At 42.8% G+C, this 21867-nt stretch overlaps 1 long non-coding RNA gene across 2 annotated transcripts; it reads left to right on the forward strand.

The window, feature by feature from the left end:
* The first annotated feature begins 2683 nt into the window (after positions 1 to 2683).
* LOC308606900 lies at positions 2684 to 17364 on the forward strand. 2 transcript variants are annotated; one of them, XR_014013918.1, is made up of 3 exons: positions 2684 to 3164; positions 5524 to 5636; positions 16441 to 17364. It is a non-coding gene; the product is annotated as an uncharacterized lncRNA (long non-coding RNA). The 2 variants fall into 2 exon arrangements; XR_014013919.1 differs by lacking the exon at positions 2684 to 3164 and adding an exon at positions 4739 to 4820.
* Positions 17365 to 21867: the final 4503 nt, after the last annotated feature.

Genomic DNA, 21867 nt, shown 5'->3' on the forward strand with positions numbered 1-21867 from the left:
TATTGGAATTGACACTTGCTCTGGACATAGATTTGCCTTCCCTGCCCACAATGCTTCTGCCAGAACTACCATCTGTGGCCTTACAGGATGTCTCATCCACCATCATGGTATTCACAGCAAATGAAATACAGCAGTGGGTTCATGCTCTTGGAATTCACTGGTCCAACCCTAGTCTTCATCATCTCGAAGCAACTGCTTTGACAGACAATTGAATGACTTTTTGAAGATTCAGTTATATTGCCGAATAGGTGGTGACATCTTGCAAGGGCTGGGGCAGTGTCCTCCAGTTTGTGGTAAATTCTAAATCAGCATTACGTTTCTCCCATACCCTGGATTCAGAAGTTCAGGAATCAAGGGATAGATATGAAAGACAGTCCTCTCAGTATTAATCCTAATGATCCAGTAGTCAAAGTTTTGCTTCCCATCTCTGTAGTTTTAGCATCTGCTGGTGTAGAGATCTTCATTACAAAGGGAGAAATGCGTTCACAAGGAGACACAGCAAAGACTGCATTAAATTGGAACTTGAAGCTGCCATCTGGCCTCTTTGGGCACTGAATCAATAGGCAGAGTACTGGCTGGGGTGATTGACCTGGCTATCAAAGGGAAACTGGGTTGCTGCTGCATGGTGGGGGTAAGAAGGGGTACTGCAGGAGACCCTTTGGGGTGCCTCTTAATACTCCCTTATCCTCTGATTAAGATCAATGGAAAACGCATAAACGACAAGGTCCTACTACTGTATAGCACAGAGAACTATATTCAGTGTCCTATGATGAATGATAATGGAAAAGAATATTAAAAGAATATATATATATATATATATATATATATATATATATATATATATAACTGAATCACTTTTCTCTACAGCAGGAATTAACACAACGTTGTAAATCAACTATACATCAATAAAACAAACAAAAGATCAGTGGAAAACTACAACAACCCAATTTAGACTGCTAATGTCCCAGATCCTTCACAAAGGGCTTGAGTCATTCCACCAGGCAAGGAACTATGACAATGGAGGTGTTTGCTGAGGGCAAAAGAAATATGGAATGAGCAGTAGATGATGATAGTTATAAATACTAGCTGTGGCCTTGTGACCAGCTGTAGAATGAGGACTATAAAGTATTTCTTCTTTATTTTGATGTGACTATATTTTAATAAATATTAACCAAAAATTTTTATCTCCTCTCTTAATCTCTATCATCTAACCTGAGATGTGCTCATAATCACTTTATATGTAAGTGTTTTAAGTTACAAGATGTCAAAACAGGAGTGTGAATCAGCTAGGAAAAGAATGAACGTTACCCAAAGACAAAAAAGGGACCTTGATGCTCTCCCGGGGGTGAGGTTAGAATGGTTTTGGTTGTAAGAGGGATAGTGTGTCATGTTAAGCAGAAGCATAGCTTTGCTTTTGTCTTTATTTGGAGATTAAATAGCGTTTCGGGCAACATGTGGGTGGCCAGTTGAGAAGGGGTGGACTGTAGTATTTGTAATGTTTCAACTTGCCTTGGCCAAACTCTGTTTTCTGGAGTTAAATTTCCTCTATGTTTCTGATTAGAGTGGCCCAGAAGACTGGAGATTCTGTAACCTTTGGAGGATGGAAATTGATTTTTCCTAGTTAGGCCAGCTGCTGTTTCACCTTATGAACTGTTTGTTGTCTTCTCATCTGTTTCTTAATTTCTTATTTCATGAACTCAGTGTTTGCTTTAATTTCCTTGAGAGGAAGCAAAGTGTTTAGAGTTTCCTAGTACAAACCTTCCAAGGAATGTTTCTCATCTGTTTCATCTGTCTTTTGTATTTTGTGTTGATTTCCTCCATTTTAGTTGAGGTTGGTTGTGTGTGTGTTTTTCCATGTTTATTGTGTTTGCTTGTTTATGTGTACTTATCTTTGAGTGAGGGTAGTTATAGAATAATCTCATTCCCCATCCTGTTCTTTTGGTTAATTTTTAGATTGTCCCCTTAGTTCTTATTCTGGAAGATTGGATGTTGTGGGTCCATATGGTCTGTTTAGTTGTTCAGCTGCCTAAGGGAGGTGGATGCTGGGATCTTGAGCAATAAGAACAGAGCTTCCTCGACTCTGATGGGGTTACATCCTGATAAATCCATCGTAAGTTGAAAATAAGTCAACACTGCATTTAGTATACCTAACCTACCTAGCTTACCTAGCTTAACCTAACCTACCTTAAACGTGCTCGGAACACTTCCATTAGCCTACGGCTGGGCACGATCATCCAACACAAAGCCTATTTTATAATAAACTGTTGAATATCTCATGTAATTTGTTGAATACTGTACTGAAAGTGAAAGAATGGTTGTCAGTGTCTCATGATCATGTGGCCGACTGGGAGCTGTGGCTGCTGCTGCCCAGCATCACAAGAGAGTGTTGTACCAGGTATCGCTGCCCGGGGAAAGATCACAATTCAAAATCTGATGTGTGGTTTCTACTGAATGCATGTTGCTTTTGCACCATCTAAAGTCAAAAACTTGTAAGTCAAACCATTGTAAGTCGTGGACTGTCTGTATTGGGAACCTTCCTTGGGGCCCTTATTCACTAATGGCAGAGGCACCTAGATTTTCTTTGTTTGTTTGTTTGTTTTGACCAACCACTTTGGTAAGAAGCAAAGCCAGAGAGACCTAGGGACTCCTTGTTTGATGGATTAGTATTAGTTACCTATTGCTGCATAATAGAACACCCCAAAATGTGGTGGCTTCGGTCATCATTCTCTGATCGTTTCTGTGGGTCAAGTTGGGGTCTCTCCTGGGGCTGCCGTCAAGGTATTAGCCAGAGTTGCAGTCATCTCAGGGCTCAACTGGGGAAGCATCTGCTTCCAAGCTCTCGCTCATGAGATTGTTGGCAAGACCCAGCTCATCACAGGAGGTCGGACTGAGGGCCTCTCTCAGTTATTTGCCATGTGAATCTCTCTGCAGGGCAGCGCATGACGTGGCAAAGTGAGAGAGAAGAATCAGGGAGAGAAAGTGAGCAAGGTACAGGTCACCGTCCTTTATAGCCGAATCCCAGTGAGCTATCTTATCACCTTTGCCTAGTCTGTTCTTAAGAAGCAAGTCAGTATGTCCTGCCCCGTTCAAGTGGAGGGAATCACACAAGGGCATGAATACAGGAAGCGGACATCGCTGAGAGCCATTGAGAGACTGTCTACCAGGTGGGCCAGCACTCATTGTCTCATACCTCCCTCTGTCTTTCTTCACCTCAGAACTCTTCTTGTCATGAGAGGGGTCAGAGGAGAAAGTATGGTGATGTGTAGACTTTCAGGCTCTCCTCGCACCTCACACTCCTGAGGTGGAAGAATGGGCTTCCCCATGGCCTTAGGTTCAAGTCCAAAATCCTTAACCAGACCCAAAGACCTAATAGAATCAGGGCCGTCTTCAGCCTCATTGGTGTCTCTCTAGCCCTTTCTCTTTTCACTGCAGTGCTATTAGAAGTTGGGTTCCTGGAGAGGGCCCTATAAACTGTATCCTCTTCCTTACCCAAGTTCTGAAACAATGGAAAACAACACAATAAAGTCAGCAGATAAGAAAACCAAAATAAATTGGAAGACGTAGCTTAGTGTTTGAATCAGAATGCACTTGCTAATTCCAAATACCCAGTCTTGACCTTGGACCAGCCCATCCAAGGGAAAGGTACAGTGTGTAGGGCAAACACTGCCTCCTGCTCATCCTGGTAGAGAGGGAAAAAGGAAGCCAAACCCCCCCAAGCCAGCACTCATGCTAGATTGGCTTTACCCAGTCAAGAAGTGTAGACCACCATCTGTGCCCCAGTGTGGTGAACACTATGAATTAGCTTTTAACTGCCAGCCCACCCTCATAGGCACCTTCCGGAGTACAGAGGTTAGAAAGCCAAAACTATACCCACAGATGCCATTGTAGCTAGGGTTCGTGTTGTAAATAAGGTGGAAATTAGATGGTGGCTCTTTTGGTTTTCTTTTTTTTTTTTTTCTTACAAGCCAGGTTGTAGAATCATGAGATTTTTCAGCAGCAACGTTCCAGTACCCATTCTTCCTGTGTATGAAGGATCTTTTGGGGTGGCATCTTCTTGTCTGAGGGCTCCTGGTCCGTGACTTACAACTGTGGTGGTCTGTGTTAAATCAGTGTTCCAGTGGTAGGAGCTACAGTAGTGGACGAGTTCTTCCATGTTCTTGGACTCACCCCTGGAGACCCTATCCTCGAGCCATTTCTTCCCTCCTTCCACTCTTTCCAGTGAAGTAGTAAGCACTGTTACTGATAAATCCTTTCCTACCCAAAATATCTACAGTGCTTTCTATTTCCTGCACTAAACTTTGGATGATATTGTAGTGTAAGTGCCTGACAATTGACTTATTTGATTGTAATGTAGGTGCCTGACGTTAAACTTTCGACTGAATAAACACATTGCCAGCTACACAAGTACATAAAGAGCCAGGCCACTGCACCTATGAAGTTCCCCCTTTAGAAAGCCCTGGGTGGCCTAGAGGACTGACCGCTTGAGTGATCCTGCTTTTTCCCTTCCTGCTCCTTCATTCCCAATCCTGTGTTCTAAATTAACCAATAAAGAGTGAACTCATGAAACTCTAGGCACCCCAGTAAAGGCAGAACCCAGGTATGCACTCTCTTTCTCTTTGGCCATGACCTCAGTATGTAGGCCCCAGGCATGCCTGTACCCTCCAGGGCTTGTGAGTAATCAACCTTGCTTTTTCAAAGTTCCCTGAGGGTTGCTGTGAGGTGCATCCTGCAATCATGATCAGAACCACAAGAGCTAATCCAGCCACAACACTGGCTCCAGTAGGGGAAGAGGAGGCTCACCACAAGTAGCAGGGGCCCAGGTGAGTGCCCCCAGGCATTCCTAGCAGATAGGTAGCATCACTGTCCATAGGCTGAGACTGCCACAAAACAGATACCTATCAGATAACTCAGCCTTCCTCATTGCAGAGCATTAAATTGGGGCAAGAGATCTGAGTCTTCAGGAAGACTTAAAACCAGAAACAGGGAAGAAGCCTTTCCCCTCTCCACTCTTCAGCACCCAACACTGGACTTTTCATGTGTCCTTCTTATTGAAAGACCTCCTGCCCCTCCCCACGTAGCTACCTTCTTACTCATCTTTCAGGTTTCAGCATAAACCTGACCTCTCATAAGCCTTCCCTGATTCCCCTGGGAAGTTAGGAGCCCCCTTACTCAGTCTCATAGCCCTCTACCCGTACGCTGTGATCCTCAGTCTTCTAGTGATTACTTCCTGGGGCCCTGGTACAGGGTAGGCCTTCAGGGTTCGCTAGTTGTTTGGCTGACTGGCACTCCAGAGTGGGAATGAGGAGTGAACACAATGGACTTCCTCCAAATTGTGCAGTCCCTGAGTGCACTTGAGTTTGCTTTGTTCTAGGTGCTTAACTTCCTCATTGGCTCTGACCGGAATTTCAACATTCAGTGATACCCACTTTTTGCCATATCTGTGCATGAAAATTTGCCACATTTTCTCATTTCCGAAACTTGACCTTTTCATTTGTGCTGTTCTTTTTCCAACTTTGTTGGCAGATGTAGTTCACTGTTGCAGAAGTCTTGGGAGCAACGTCTTCAATGATAGCAAGAACAAGAATTGTATTTCTCACGAGGAACTGTGCCCCTGACTTAGGGCCATCTGTTGCAAGGTTAGTTACACTTTATGGAGGTCTATCTATGCTGTAGGATAGGTAATCGAGCAGGTTGTAGGCTGAGTATGCCAATACGAAAGCCCTTCTGAATGAGGTATCACCTCACAGTGGTCAGAATGGCCATCATTAAAAACTCTGCAACAATAAATGCTGCAGAGGGTGTGGAGAAAAGGGAACCTTCCTACATTGTTGGTGGGAATGTAAATTGGTACAACCACTATTGAGAACAGTATGGAGGTTCCTTAAAAAAACTAAAAATAGAATAAAGACGCAGACGTAGAGAATAGACTTGAGGACATGGGGAGGGCGAAGGGTAAGCTGGGACAAAGTGAGAGAGTGGCACGGACATATATACACTACCAAATGTAAAATAGATAATTAGTGGGAAGCAGCCACATAGCACAGGGTGATCAGCTTGGTGCTTTGTGACCAGCTAGAGGGGTGGGATAGGGAGGGTGGGAGGGAGACGCAAGAGGGAGGAGATATGGAGATATATGTATACATATAGCTGATTCACTTTGTTATACAATAGAAACTAACACACCATTGTAAAGCAATTATACTCTGATAAAGATGTTTAAAAAAAAACAAAACTAAAAATAGAACTACCACATGATCTAGCAATCCCACTCCTGGGCATATATCTGGAGAAAACCATAATTTGAAAAGATATATGCACCCCAGTGTTCACTGGAGCACTATTTACAGTAGACAAGACGTAGAAGCAACCTAAATGTCCATCGACAGAGAAATGGATAAAGAAGATGGGATATGTATATACAATGGAATGTTACTCGGCCATAAAAAAAATGAAATAACACCATTTGCAGCAACATGGGTGGACCTAGAGATTATCATACTAAGTGAAGTCAGACAGAAAGACAAATATCATATGATATCACTTATATGTGGAATCTAAAAAGATGACATAAATAAACTTATTTACAAAACAGAAACAGACTCACAGACTTCAAAAACAAACTTATGGTTACCAAAGGGGAAAGGTTGGGGGGAGGGAGAAATTAGGAGTTTGAGATTAACATATACACACTACTATATATAAAATAGAGGGAGTCAAGATGGCGGTGTGGGAAGATGCAGAGTTAGCATCTCCCCACAACTAGGGCGCCTGCTGGCTGCTGGTGGGGGACTCTGATGCCCAAGGAGATGGGAGGAATGCCAAAGTGAACCGGTAGGATGTAGGGGGACTAAGGGGGGAGGAGCAGTGGAGGCCAGACAGGATTGGTGCCACTGAGGGTGGGGAGATCAGGAGGGGCAGGCGGGAGGGACTCTCCAGGAAGAGCAGGAGAGGAGCGGAGGGCGATTGCCTGGCCCACTCGGACCGGGGAGCCTGCTGAGCTCCCAGGCCGGTACCCCCGCTCCAAAGCGCCATCCAGGCCACGCAGGTCCTGGGGGCATAGGCGGGAGGCTGGGGAGATCAGGAGAGGCAGGTGGGAGGAGCCAACCAGGAGGAGCAGGAGAGGAGTGGAGGGTGATTGCCCTGCTCACTTGGGCCTGGAGAGGCTGCTGAGCTCCCAGGCTGATCCCCTGCCCTCCAAAGCGCCCTCCAAACCCCCCTCCAGGTCGTGTGGGTCCTTGGGGGCATAGGAAGGAAGCCGAGGAGAGAACAGGAGAGGCAGGTGAGAGTAGCAGGAGAGGAGCAGAGGGCAATTGCCATGCCCACTCGGGAACAGGGAGGCTGCTGAGCTCCCAGGCTGATCCCCTGCCCTCCAAAGCTCCCTCCAGCCCGTGTGGGTCTTTGAGGGCATAGGGGGGAAGCCGGGGAGATCAGGAGAGGCAGGTGAGAGGGGCCCTTCCAGACCGGAGGAGCAGGAGAGGAGAGGAGGGCGTTTGCCCTGCCCACTTGAGCCCAGGAAGCCTGCTGGGCTCCCAGGTGAGGTCCCCTGCCCTCTGAGACCAGGGATGGGTGGTACACCTGGGCCCCTTCTGTTTCTTGAACCTAAGCCCCACACCCCACAGCTCCCAGGGTGTTTTCTGACTCTGGGGGTCCTGAACATTGGGCCCACCCACCACCCAAACCTTTCCCTTGTTTAGTCCCTGCCCTCCACAGCCAAGGCCTTTCCCCACCCTTTTTTTTCCTTTTCCCTTCTCCTCTTTTTTACTATTGTGGTACTCATGTACCTTCCAGTTGTTGATTCATCTATATTTTTATTTTTATATTCTTCCTAACATATCTGTTAGTTTACTAGTCTAATTTTATTTTTTACTTTTTTTTTCTTGCTGCCCCAGGCAGCTTGAAGGATCTTGGTTCACGAGCCCAGGGTTGGGCCAAAGCTCTTGCGGTGGGAGCTCTGAGTCCCAACCACTGAACTAACAGAGAACCTCAGCCCCCAGGGAATATTCATAGGAGTGAGATCTCATGGAGTTCCTCATCTCAGCACCAAGACCCAGCTCTACACAATAGCCTAAAAAACCCCAGTGTTGGAAGCCTCAGGCCAAACAACCAGTAAGACAGGAACACAATCCCACCCATCAAAAAAAATAAAATAAAATAAAAACATGACAAAACAATGTCACACATGAAGGAGCAAGGTAAAAACCTACAAGACCAAATAAATGAAGAGGAAATAGGCAACCTACCTGAAAAAGAATTCAGAGTAATGATAGTGAACATGATCCAGAATCTAAGAAATAGAATGGAGACATGGATTGAGAAAATACAAGAAATGCTTAACAAAGATCTAGAAGAAGTAAAGAACAAACAAACAGACATGAACAACACAATAACTGAAATGAAAAATACATGAGAAGGAATCAATAACAGAATAACTGAGGCAGAAAAATGAATAAGTGAGTTGGAAGACAAAATGGTGGAAATAACTGCCAAGGAGCAGAATAAAGAAAAAAGAATGACAAGAATTGAAGACAGGGGGCTTCCCTGGTGGCACAGTGGTTAAGAATCCACCAGCCAATGCAGGGGACACAAGTTCGAGCCCTGACCAAGTAGATCCCACATGCTGAGGAGCAACTAAGCCTGTGAGCCACAACTACTGAGCCTGTGCTCTAGAGCCCGTGCTCTGCAACAAGAGAAGCCACCGCAATGAGAAGCCCATGCACTGCAACAAAGAGTAGCCCCCGCTCGCCGCAACTAGAGAAAGCCCACGCGCAGCAATGAAGACCCAACGCAGCCAAAAATAAATAAATAAAATAAACAAATTTATTAAATAAAAAAGAAGGCAATCTCAGAGACCTCTGGAACAGCACTAAACACACCAACATTCGAATTATAGGGGTCCCAGAAGAAGAAGAGAGAAACAAAGGGTCTGAGAAAATATTTGAAGAGACTATAGTGGAAAACTTCTCTAACATGGGAAAGGAAATAGGCGCCCAAGTCCAGGAAGCACAGAGAATCCCATACGGATAAACCCTAGGAGAAACACACCAAGACACATATTAATCAAACTAACAAAAATTAAATTCAAAGAAAAAATATTAAAAGCAGCAAGGGAAAAGCAAAAAATAACGTACAAAGGAATCCCCATATGGTTATCAGCTGATTTTTCAGCAGAAACTCTGCAGGCCAGAAAGGAGTGGCAGGATATACTTAAAGTGATGAAAGAAAAACACCTACAACCAAGATTACTCTACCCAGCAAGGATCTCATTCAGATTTGATGGAGAAGTCAAAAGCTTTTCAGACAAGCAATTCAGCACCACCAAACCAGCTTTACAACAAATGCTAAAGAAACTTCTCTAAGTGGGAAACACAAGAGAAGAAAAAGACCTACAAAAACAAACCCAAAACAATTAAGAAAATGGTAATAGGAACATATATATTGATAATAACCTTGAATGTATATGGATTAAATGCCCCAACCAAAACACACAGACTGGCTGAATTGATACAAAAACAAGACCCATATATATGCTGCCTACAGGAGGCTCACTTCAGTTCTAGGGACACATACAGACTGAAAGTGAAGGGATGGAAAAATATATTCCATGCAAATGGAAATCAAAAGAAAGATGGAGTAGTAATACTCATATCAGATAAAATAGACTTTAAAGTAAAGACTGTTACAAGAGGTAAGGAGGGACACTACATAATGATCAAAAGATCAATCCAAGAAGAAGATATAATAATTATAAACGTTTATGCACCCAACATAGGAGCACCTCAATACATATGTCAAATGCTAAAAACCATGAAAAGAGAAATCAACAGTAACACAATAATAGTAGGGGACTTTAACACCCCACTTACACCAATGGACAGATCTTCCAAACAGAAAATAAATAAGGAAACACAAGCTTTAAATGACACAATAGACCAGATAGATCTAATTGATATTTAGAACATTCCACCGAAAAGTGGCCGAGTACACTTTCTCAAGTGCACAGAGAACATTCTCCAGGATAGATCATATCTTGGGTCACAAAGCAAGCCTTGGAAAATTTAAGAAAATTGAAATAGTATCAAACATCTTCTCTGACCACAATGCTATGAGATTGGAAATCAATTACAGGAAAAAAAAATGTAAAAAACACAAATACATGGAGGCTAAACAGTGCACTACTAAATAACCAAGAGATCATGGAAGAAATCAAAGAAGAAATTTAAAAATACATTGAAATAGATGACAATGAGAACATGAGAAGCCAAAATCTGTGGGGTGGAGCAAAAACAGTTCTAAGAGGGAAGTTTATAGCAATACAGTCTCACCTCAAGAAACAAGAAAAATCTCAAATAAAGCAATCTAACCCTACACTTTAAACAACTAGAGAATGAAGAACAAAGAAAACCCAAAGTCAGTACAAGTAAAGAAATCATAAAGATCAGAGCAGAAATAAATGAAGTAGATGAAGAAAACAATAGCAAAGATCAATAAAACCAAAAGCTGGGTCCTTGGGAAGATAAACAAAATTGATAAACCCTTAGCCAGACTCATCAAGAAAAAAAGGGAGAGGACACAAATCAATAAAATTAGAAATGAAAAAGGAGAAATCACAACTGACTGCAGAAATAAAATGGATGATAAGAGACTACTACAAACAACTATATGCCAATAAAATGGACAACCACGAAGAAATCGACAAATTCTTGGAAAGGTACAATTTTCCAAGACTGAACCAGGGAGAATTAGAAAATATAAACAGACCTATCACAAGCACTGAAATTGAAACCATAATTTAAAATCTTCCAACAAACAAAAGTCCAGGACCAGATGGCTTCACAGGAGAATTCTATCAAACATTTAGAGAAGAGCTAACACCGATCCTTCTCAAACTCCTCCAAAAAATTGCAGAGGGAAAAACACTCCCAGATTCATTCTACGAAGCTACCATCACCCTGACACCAAAACCAGACAAAGATAATCACACACAAAAAAGAAAATTACAGACCAATATCACTGATGAACATAGATGTAAAAATCCTGAACAAAATACTAGCAAACAGAATCCAACAACACATTAAAAGGATCATACACCATGATCAAGTGGTATTTATCCCAGGGATGCAAGGATTCTTCAATATACGCAAATCAATCAGTGTGATACACTACATTAGCAAATTAAGAAATAAAAACCATATGATCTTCTCAATAGATGCAGAAAAAGCTTTTGGCAAAATTCAACACTGGTTTATGATGAAAACTCTCCAGAATATGGGCATACAGGGAACCTACCTCAACATAATAAAGGCCATACGTGACAAACCCATAGCAAGCATCATACTCAATGGTGAAAAACTGAAAGCATTTCCACTAAGATCAGGAACAAGACAAGGATGTCCAGTCTCGCCACTCTTATTCAACATAGTTTTGGAAGTCCTCACCACAGGAATCAGAGAAGAAAAACCGATAAAAGGAATACAAATTGGAAAAGAAGAAGTAAAACTGTCACTGTTTGCCAATGACATGATACTGTACACAGAAAATCCTAAAGATGTCACCAGAAAACTACTAGAACTACTCAATGAATTTGTTAAGGTTGCAGGATACAAAATTAATGCACAGAAATCTCTGGCATTCCTATACACCAACAGTGAAAAATCAGAAAGAGAAATTAAGGAAACACTTCCATTTACCATTGCAACGAAAAGAATAAAATACCTAGAAATAACCCTGCCTGAGGAGGCGAAAGACTTGTACTCAAAACTATAAAACACTGATGAAAGAAATCAAAGATGACATAAACAGATGGAAAAATATACCATGTTGGGGCCTCCCTGGTGGCGCAGTGGTTGAGAGTCCGCCTGCCGATGCAGGGGATGCGGGTTCGTGACCCGGTCTGGGAGGATCCCATGTGCCGCGGAGCGGCTGGGCCCGTGAGCCGTGGCCGCTGGGCCTGCGCGTCCGGAGCCTGTGCTCCGCAACGGGAGAGGCCACAACAGTGAGAGGCCCGCATACCACAAAAAGAAAAAAAAAAAAAATATACCATGTTCTTAGATTGGAAGAATCAATATTGTGAAAATGACTCTACTACCCAAAGCAATCTGCAGATTCAGTGCAATCCCTATCAAACTACCAATGTCATTCTTCACAGAATTAGGACAAAAAATTTTACAATTTATATGGAAACACAAAAGACCCCAAATAGCCAAAGCAATCTGGAGAAAGAAAAACTGAGTTGGAGGAATCAGGCTTCAAGCTATACCACAAAGCTACAGTAATGAAGACAGTTTGGTAATGGCACAAAAACAGAAATACAGATCAATGGTACAAGATAGAATGCCCAGAGATAAACCCACACACATACAGGCACCTAATTTATGACAAAGGAGGCAAGAGCATACAATGGAGAAAAGACAGCCTCTTCAACAAGTGGTGCTGGACAGCTGGACAACTGGACAGCTACATGTAAAAGAATGAAATTAGAACACTAACACCATACACAAAAATAAACTCCAAATGGATTAAAGACTTAAATAAGACCAGACCCTATAAAATTCTTAGAGGAAAACATAGGAAAAATACTCTTTGACATAAGCCACAGCAAGATCTTTTTTGACCCACCTCCTAGAGTAACAGAAATAAAAACAAAAATAAACAAATGGGATTTAATTAAACTTAAAAGCTTTTGCACAGCAAAGGAAACTATAAACAAGACAAAAAGACAACCCTCAGAATTGGAGAAAATATTTACAAATGAAACAACAGACAAAGGATTAATCTCCAAAATATACAAACAGCTCATGGAGCTCAATATCAAAAAAACAAGCAATCCAGTTAAAAAATGGGTGAAAGACCTAAATAGACATTTCACCAAGGAAGACATACAGATGGCCAAGAGGCACATGAAAAGATGCTCAGCATCACTAATCATTAGAGAAATGCAAATCAAAACTCCAATGAGGGGGCTTCCCTGGTGGCACAGTGGTTAAGAATCTGCCTTCCAATGCAGGGGATGTGGGTTGGGTTTGATCCCTGGTTGGGGAACTAAGATCCCACATGCTGCAGGCCAACTAAGCCCATGCACCGCAACTACTGAGCCCGCTCACTCTGGAGCCCACGTGCCACAACTAGAGAAGCCGGCGCACCACAACGGAGAGCCCATGCACAAAAAACGAAAGATCCCACCTGCCACAATGAAGATCCTATGTGCCACAACTAAGACCCCATGCAGCCAAATAAATAAATAATGATAAACCAGTAATAGTAAGTAAAACAACAACAAACTTTCAGTTATTTATGTAATTTTTGAAATTATGAAATTTATTGACTCGTAATTCCATGAAATTGATGTATAATGGTTTATGTCATTTATCTATTGTTGGCTTCTCTTTATATTTATTGACACAAGCATTCTGTATCTACAGCAAGATAATATTTTGAAATTATTAATCTTTGTGGCTTTCTTCTCTACTCTACTGAGTATGTGATCCTTCCCCTAATCATCCAGAGACATCTTAAATGCCTTGGGAAGAATTGGAGTTGTTAAAACAGGAATGCAAACAGAAAGGAACAGTTGACTTTTGACTTTCCAACGTAAGCTCCTGAAGCCTACTTAAGAAACGTGGGGAAACTATAGCTTTTGATTTTGCCATAGGAAAAAAAAAGGACATTTGAAGATCAAAAAGATCCTGCAAGAAAAGGGCAGAGAATGTGTGCCTGAACAACACATGGTATCAAAGATAAACAAAGCCGAACACTAGCTAAAGTGGTGAGGCTAGACTTTATTCAGTAATACTATTGCAACAGGAAAGAGAGTCCAGCATGAACTCAACTCAACTTCAATTTGTGCAGGGATCTGAGATAGAATTATAAGTTTGAGGCCAATGGTGTATAAATGGTGTGTTGATTGTCTTCCCAATATCATTGCTCTTCCTTTTTTCCCCCAGTTGAGATATACTTGACGTGACATTGTGTACGTTCACGGCGCACAGTGTGTTGGTTTGACACACTTCTGTGTTGCAACATGATCACTACAGTAGTGCTAACCCCTCTATTACATCAACGAATTTCATCTCTTTTTTGTGATGAGAGCAATTAAAATCTAGTCTCTTAGCAATTTTGAAGTTTATAATAGAGGATTGTTGACTATAAGTGCTATGCTATACATTTAGGTCTCCAGGACTTTTTTATTGACTAGTAGCAAGTTTGCACCCTTAAACATCTCCCAGTTCCCCCACCCACCCGACCCCATGCCCCCAGCCCCTGGTAACCACCATTCTATTCTCTGTTTTTAGTTCAGCTTTTTAGATTCCGCGTACAAGTGATATCATACAGTATTTGTCTTTCTCTGTCTGACTTATCTCTTAGCATTATGCCCTCAAGTTCCATCCATGTTGTTGGATGCAAATGGCTGAATTTCCTTCTTTCTCATGGCTGAATACTATTTCATTGTATATATATAAATTTCCTCCATTCTATCAGAGTCTTAAATTTGTTCAGGATACCATGTGCCCAGTTAAATATACCTTCCCTGACTTCCTGGCTGCTGGAACTTGCCAGCTCTGACCAAAGAGGTCAACAGAAGTAGCCAGGTAAGAGTTCCAGGAAGCTTTATACAAAGTGATAGATGAGGCTTTCGTAAATTTTTGTCTTTCCCCCATCTACCTGCCTGGAATATGAACTTGAAGCTGGGGGCAGAGCATCTATCTTGTTATTTAAGGCAAAAAGAGCGTGAGAGTGAAAGCTACATGTGAGGATGGCGGAGAGGAACAGTCAAGGGTCCCTAGGACGCTGATGACATGGCAGAGCCCAGATCATGTATTTTTTTTTAACATCTTCATTGGAGTATAATTGCTTTCCAATGGTGTGTTAGTTTCTGCTGTATAACAAAGTGAATCAGCTATACGTATACATGTATAGTTATACATATACATATATAGATATATGGTATTTTTAATCTTACTAGAAAAACAAGCCCCCGTTTGGTTAAGCTAGGATAGTCACTCTTTTAGCTGGACAGTCGTCCCTCAGTATCCATGGGGGATTAGTTCTGTTGCAGGAAAGGGGATCCCTCCCAGGGCTCTTGTCTAACACTCAGAAATGAATTGTCCAAGGGGACACATGCTGGCAAAGCAAGAGACTTTGTTGGGAAGGGGCGCCCAGGCGGAGAGCATCAGGGTAAGGGAACCCGGGAGATCTGCTGTGCCACGTGGCTCACAGTCTCAGGTTTTAGGGTAATGGGGTTAGTTTCCAGGTTGTCTCCGGTCAGTCATTCTGACTCAGGGTCCTTCCTGGTGGCCCGTGCATTGCTCAGCCAAGATGGATTCCAGCAAGAAGGATTCTGAGAGGTTGGTAGGACATATGGACAGGAGTCTCCTCTCTCCTTGTGACCTTTACCAAATTCTTCCGGTTGGCAGTAGCTTATTAGTTCCCTTAGTTCCTTACCAGGACCTCCTGTTGTAAGATAACTCATGCAAGTGGTTATGACCTTGTCTGGCCAGGAGGGGTGGTTTTGGTCAGTGGTTCCCCTAACAGTTCCAGAACCTTCCCCAAAAGGATGCCAAAATCTAAGGAAGGTCAAGTCCCTTATACAAAATGACATAGTTGGCCCTCTGTATCCGTGGGTTCCACATCCATGGGTGCAGAAGGCCAACTGTATGTAGGCAAATGCAGTCCTGATACTGATGGCAACTGAACCCAAGGGCCTTAATGCAATTGCACAGGGATAGAATCTAGACAGTGAGAGGAGAGGAGGGCCTAGGAAGAATCCTGTGAGAACTTGTAACACTTAACGGCCAGGTACTGGAGGCTGACTTGCAAGGGAGAGTGTTTGAGAAAGAGTGCTTGGAAGTATCGGCAAGACCAAGAAGGAGAGGGATTAAAAGAACCAGCTCTGTCGCCAGAATTCAATCCTGGCTCAGGTTACTACTAGCCAGATGACCTACAGTAATTGACTTAATTGTTCTGTGCCTCAACTTCCTCATTTGTAAAAAGAGGATAATAATAGGGCTATTGTGATGATGAAATGTGAAGGGCATGGAGTAAGCCGTCAGTCAGCACTGGCTGCTGTTATTGTTAATCATTCCACAGAAAGAGGAAGGTTTTTTTGTTTGTAAAGGCTTATCTCTTGGGAAGCCTGGCAAATGGCATTATCCCCCATGGGATTATCAGACATTAGTCATCAGACAGGTCTAATGAAATTTCTCTCTATGGTGTCGCAAAATTCCTTTTCCAAGTCTGCCTGGTTGGCCCTGCAGTTGTACACTGGCAAAAAGTTTTCCATTCGGAAAAGCATTTAGAAGCATTTGTTGAACCCCTTTCATGTGCGGGGACTGTGTTGGGTGATGGTGGGATACAAAGATGAATGCAATATTGTGTGTGTGTGTGTGTGTGTGTGCATGGGGGAGGGGGTGGCAACCGCAACTGCTCCTCTCTTGTTTTTGCTAGACTTGAACCAGATCAGATGTGAACCTGAGGAAGCACCTTGTGAAGTCCAAGGGTGAAGCTAACTTGGCAGAAGGCAGAGCCAGGAGACAGAGAGATATAGAGAGTCCCAGTGCAATGGCATGGTTGAACCCTGGCTCGAACAACGCCTTGTGAAAATTAATAAAGGGAAACCCTACTAAAATAGTCAGGAGGCCAGAAAGGGGAGATCTCATGCACATACAGTTCAGATCCCAATCGGAAGAGGCGTACCTTGCATCTCCAGCAGGAAGTGACAATACTTTATCACCTCCAGAAGGAGGAAAAAAGATTCTCTTTGCTTGGCAACAGCTCAGCCAATGAGAGACTGTCACGACTCAGCCAATGAAAAGCCACTATACTGGGAAACTTCCAGTTTTCCTCTAATGGACATTTTGTTTGTAATAGCCCCTCCCAACTTCCCCTTCTCCTCTATAAAAGAGTTTCCTCTCCTTTGCTTTACCGGGACTTGCATGTGGTTTTCCGTAATTGCATGTCCCAAATTGCAATTTTTTGCTGCTCCCAAGTAAACCCATTTTGCTGATAAAATAACCGCTGTTTATTGTTTTAGGTTAACAAGCTGAAGAGAGTCGTATTTTCTAACTTTTCATGAATGGGATCCAATAAATTGCTTAAACCATTTTGAATTAGATTTTCCTTCACTTGGAATGGAAACAGCCCTAAATGATGCCGGTGATAACATTTGCCTCCTGCCTTAAAATTTACTAATGACTTTGTTCCCAGTTGTTACTGCCCTAATTAAATGAGCTGTTGAAGTTGCATAGTTAGCCAGTTTCAGAAACTGGAGTAAATTCTAAGTATCTTTTTTTTTTTTAATTATGGAAAATCTCAAACAAATACAAAAGTAGAGACAATGGTATAATGAACCACTATGCTTCTCTCACTCTTTTCAACAGTTAATCAACTCATGAACAAACTTATTTCAGCTAGTCTACCTTCCATCCCCTGAAATGGACTATTTTAAAGCATATCCCATGCTTCATGTCATCTGATTAGTGTGCCCGGATCATAGGACTGCATCGTATCTGCCAAGGAGCAGGGAGAGGGGAGATCTAGCCCACTTTAGACCCCAAGACTCCTCCAGCAGAGGATTCCCCTTGATGGTGGTAAGTCAAAAAAGCTGACTTTCCATTTTAAAAAAGAGAGAGAGGGTAATCAGGAAAAGCTTTTGTATAGGAAGAAGGATTAAACTGAGCTCTATGAGGTGGGTTGAATGTAGGTATCTAAAGAGACAAGAGAATAGGATTTATTTTTATTTCTAATATAATAAGTATAATAGTAAGAAAACTTGGAAAATAAAGAAATGTAGGAAAAATAGTCATTAAAATTCTTATTAGCCAAAAAGCCATTGGGGTTTGGATTTTAATGTTTGATTTTTTTGTTTTGTTTACTTGTTTTTCTTTCTATATATAGGTTAATTGTAACTGTACTGCAAGTTTATATCCCTGTAATTTTATTTAACAGGGTAAGCAGTTTTCTAAGTTACCATGGACTCTTTGTAAACATAATTTTTTTTTTCTGACTGTGCCACATGGCTTGTGGGATCTTAGTTTCCTGACCAGGGATCAAACCTGGACCCCAGCAGTGAAAGCACTGAGTCCTAACCACCGGACTGCCAGGGAAGTCCCTGTAAACATAATTTTTAATAGATGCCTATTTCATTAAGGATGTATAGCATGGTTTATTTGATCAATCTCCCATATTTTGGCATTCTGATCCCTTTTATTGTGTCTGATTATATATAACTATGTAATGAGTATTTTTTTGTTTAAAACTTTTTCTGAATTTTGAGTTAATTAAATTGTAGCAAAATTACTGGTAAAAGAATATGAATATTATAGAATGGAGCATTTCTAATACTGATCTTACACCATTTTATATTGTAATCTCAAAAGGTGATTCAAAATTCTTAAGGTAAAATTGATAGAAACATTAATTTTAAGAACATAAGACCTAGAGTGTATGTCATAGAAATATAATTTGGGGTTTGCTTTTTTTTTTCTGGCCGCGCTGCATGGTTTGTGTGTGGGATTTTAGTTGCCCAACCACCAGGGAATTCTCCTACAAATATAATTTTTAAGTGGGCACACAGCCATCCAGAAAAAAAGACTACATTTCCCAGCCTCCCTTGTAGCTAAGTGTGATCATGTGATTAAGTTCTGGTCAGTGAGATATAAGCAGAAGTGTTGTCTTGGCAGTGGATGCAAACCTTCCCCAATGGGTGCTTTTTTTTTTTTTTTTTTAATAAATTTATTTACTTATTTATTTATTTTTGCTGTGTTTCTGTGCGAGGACTTTCTCTAGGTGCGGCGAGCGGGGGCCACTCTTCATTGCGGTGTGCGGGCCTCTCACTATCGTGGTCTTTGTTGTTGCGGAGCACAGGCTCCAGATGCGCAGGCTCAGTAGTTGTGGCTCACGGGCCCAGTTGCTCCGCGGCATGTGGGATCCTCCCAGACCAGGGCTCGAACCCGTGTCCCCTGCATTGGCAGGCGGATTCTCAACCACTGCGCCACCAGGGAAGCCCCCCCAATGGGTGCTTTTTGACTTTTTTTTTTCCTCTTCTTTTTTTACTTTACTGGCTGGTAATATGGATGCTATCATTTGGGATAATGAGCATAAGGACAAAAGCCTAGCCACGTGGGAGACAAGCTGGAAGAGGCCAGAGTCACTGAGAACTTTGAGGAATGCACCCACCATTCCACTCCCTCCACTTCCCTCCCCTTTGCATGGGAGAGAGAAAGTTCCATTTTAAGCCACTGGTGGTTTGGGTTTTCTACCACATACAGCCAAACCTTATTCTAACTAAATACGTGTGGCTTTAGAAACTGGGAATAGCATTGTTACACTCTTTCATCAGCCCAGAGAAGGAAAGAGTTACTGCCCCGGCAAAAAGCATTTCAAGTGTACTTCGAGAACACGTCATGAGGTTTGGCTTAAGTATTGCTGGTTCCAACAAAAAAGAAAACTTTAGTGTCAACAACAGGAAATCCCAAGTAAAACTATAGGACTCGTGATGTCCAACTTCCAATTTAGTTACCTCAAGTGTAAAAGAAAAAAAAAAGAGAGTAGGGGTAGGGTAAATATATCCCAGTTTATCTTGTTTCCAGAGATTACCACCCCTACTCCAAGAACTATTAAAAAGTCCTCTTGAGAAAACTGAAACCAAAAATAAAGTGGCATTGGCATCTCTCTGGGAACACATTTAACTCTGCTCTGAGAAGAATAACCTGTTTTAATTTGCTAAAGCCCAAGTCTAGCTCTGTTTTCCTCTGAGCTGGGAAAAAGAAACCACTAAGAAAATATTTTAAAACAAAAATGTCAATCTAAAAAAGAGAAGCAAAATGCCAGGTCAAAAGAAAGTCATGTTAGAATGTCTTTTGGTGAAAGCACAGATAACTTTGGGGCTCAGATATGTTGGGAATGGGGAAATCAGGGATTTTTGTTGTTGTTTGTCAAAAAAAAGTGCTCATTTCTGGGGGCAGCGAAGGCAGTAAAATGTTTTGCTGGGATGTTTAGAAGCAATCCTGGCCCTTGCTTTTTCCTGCCATTAGGAATTTGTCAGCAGTCCAAATCAGGGTCAGATTCAAAAGCAAAGAGCAGCCTGTAGGTGACCCTCTTCAGAATGAAATAGCATCGCCAATGACGTAGCTTAATTTGATGTCTTCTGGTGTAAAGAACTCTCTGGACCAGATCTCCCCGCTCACTGTCCTCTCTGCCAAACCACGTGTGTTAGGTCTGACCAGTTCCTGTAAGGTGCCTTCTTTCCCTCTAACTCATCCTGGATTGAAGCTTTGGGTGCTTGCAGACGAGCTGTAGAGGGGCCATCCAGTCTGTGATTACACATGGCAGGATGTCAACCCGAGCCAGCTTCTTCCCGCCAGTCTGCACACCTCTGAGCTACTCCAATCAGTGTTCACCTGGGGAAAGCAAAGCTGAGTTTTGTCTTAGGCAAAGCCTAACAGAGGTAGCAAATCTGTTTCCCAAATAAATCGTATAGTGCATCTCAAAGCCAATGGGATTAAAAAGAAACCTGCAAACATCCTCAGCCATTCTATTATTGTGATAAATAATTAACCTTCAGCAAGTCAAATTTACGTATGGACTTTAGGAGGTTTCTGATGTCATAAGTCTTTTGAAAAATAGACATTTCACCTCTAGGGTAAAGGAGAGGGTTGTAGAACTTGGCGACGAAATCTATAGTCTCTTGGAGAAAAAGAAAAAAAGACTGGGGCGTATAACTTTCATCGTTGATGGGTTTTAGCGTATATTCCAGCGTGTTCCACCAGCGACACAGCTCATTATTACCTTTTGGGCTTTTCCTTCAAAAGCCGCCTGCCTGCTGCCCTAGCGCCTGGAAGGTGGCCCTTGTCCCTTGCTCACTTTCCCTTTAAGACTCGTTAGTGTTCCAGCTGGTAAAGGTCCAAGTGCCCTCTGGAATAATTGGCATGAGGTGCAAATTTTCCATTTCGGAAGCGAAAGAGCCTGTGCTCCAGGGAGGGCTCTTCCAGGTAATTGCTCTCGGAGAGATTCCTGCCACTACCTTTGGCAGCCTTCACCAGAGACAAATCCCTTTTGCTGTTAGGACAAGCTAGAAACCCAGAGATGGAAAAACAGGGGCTCAGGACAGACATGCCCAGACCTTTGAAACCAGTGACCTTTCCAAACAGAGGAAATGGGGGCAAGGCCAGCGCAGGCCAAGGCACATGAACCCCGCCTCCGCCCTCCCGGCAAGACAGGCACAACAGTTCTGCCCCATTTCCATTGCCTTCCTTTCTCAAAAGAGCCTCCTTTTTCGAAGGAGGGTTGGTAGAGGGAGCTAATGTATTAATCAGGATTCCAAGCAGGGAGAGAACACTTATTTGGAATAAAGCCTTTAACAACTTGGGCTGGAGGGAGGCCCCCAAAGGCTGTGCTGGATGAGGAAGACTGGTTTGCTAACCCGAGGGCGGCTCCAAGGGGAATTTGGATGAGAGGAGGAGAGTGAGAAGGAGAGACTTGGAAAAGAGGGAAGTCCTCCCTCAGCCACCACCTGCCACCCCGGGCAGAGGATGTGTGGGGAGCGGGGAGGGAGCGGTGACAGAAGAACCGGTGGCGGGCTGGAAAGAAGCATGGAAGGATAAGAACGGAATTGCTGTCTTCTGTGAGCTGTGCGCTGGAGATCCGCTTCCTCAGCTCCGCTTTGAAATCCTCAGTAATGTTTCTGTCGTCCCCCGTTGTGGTGAGCGCATCCTTTTGGTTCTTTTGTCGTTGTTCGTTTGTCTGTTTTGTTTTGCTTTTTGTGGGGCTATTTTGGCCCTGCTGCGCGGCATGTGGGATCTTGGTTCCCCGACCAGGGCTCAAACCCGCACCCCCTGCATTGGCAGCGCTGAGTCTTAACCACTGGATGGCCAG

Source organism: Mesoplodon bidens (genome assembly GCF_964165515.1).
Source record: "Mesoplodon bidens genome assembly, chromosome: 19".
NCBI lineage: Eukaryota > Metazoa > Chordata > Mammalia > Artiodactyla > Ziphiidae > Mesoplodon > Mesoplodon bidens.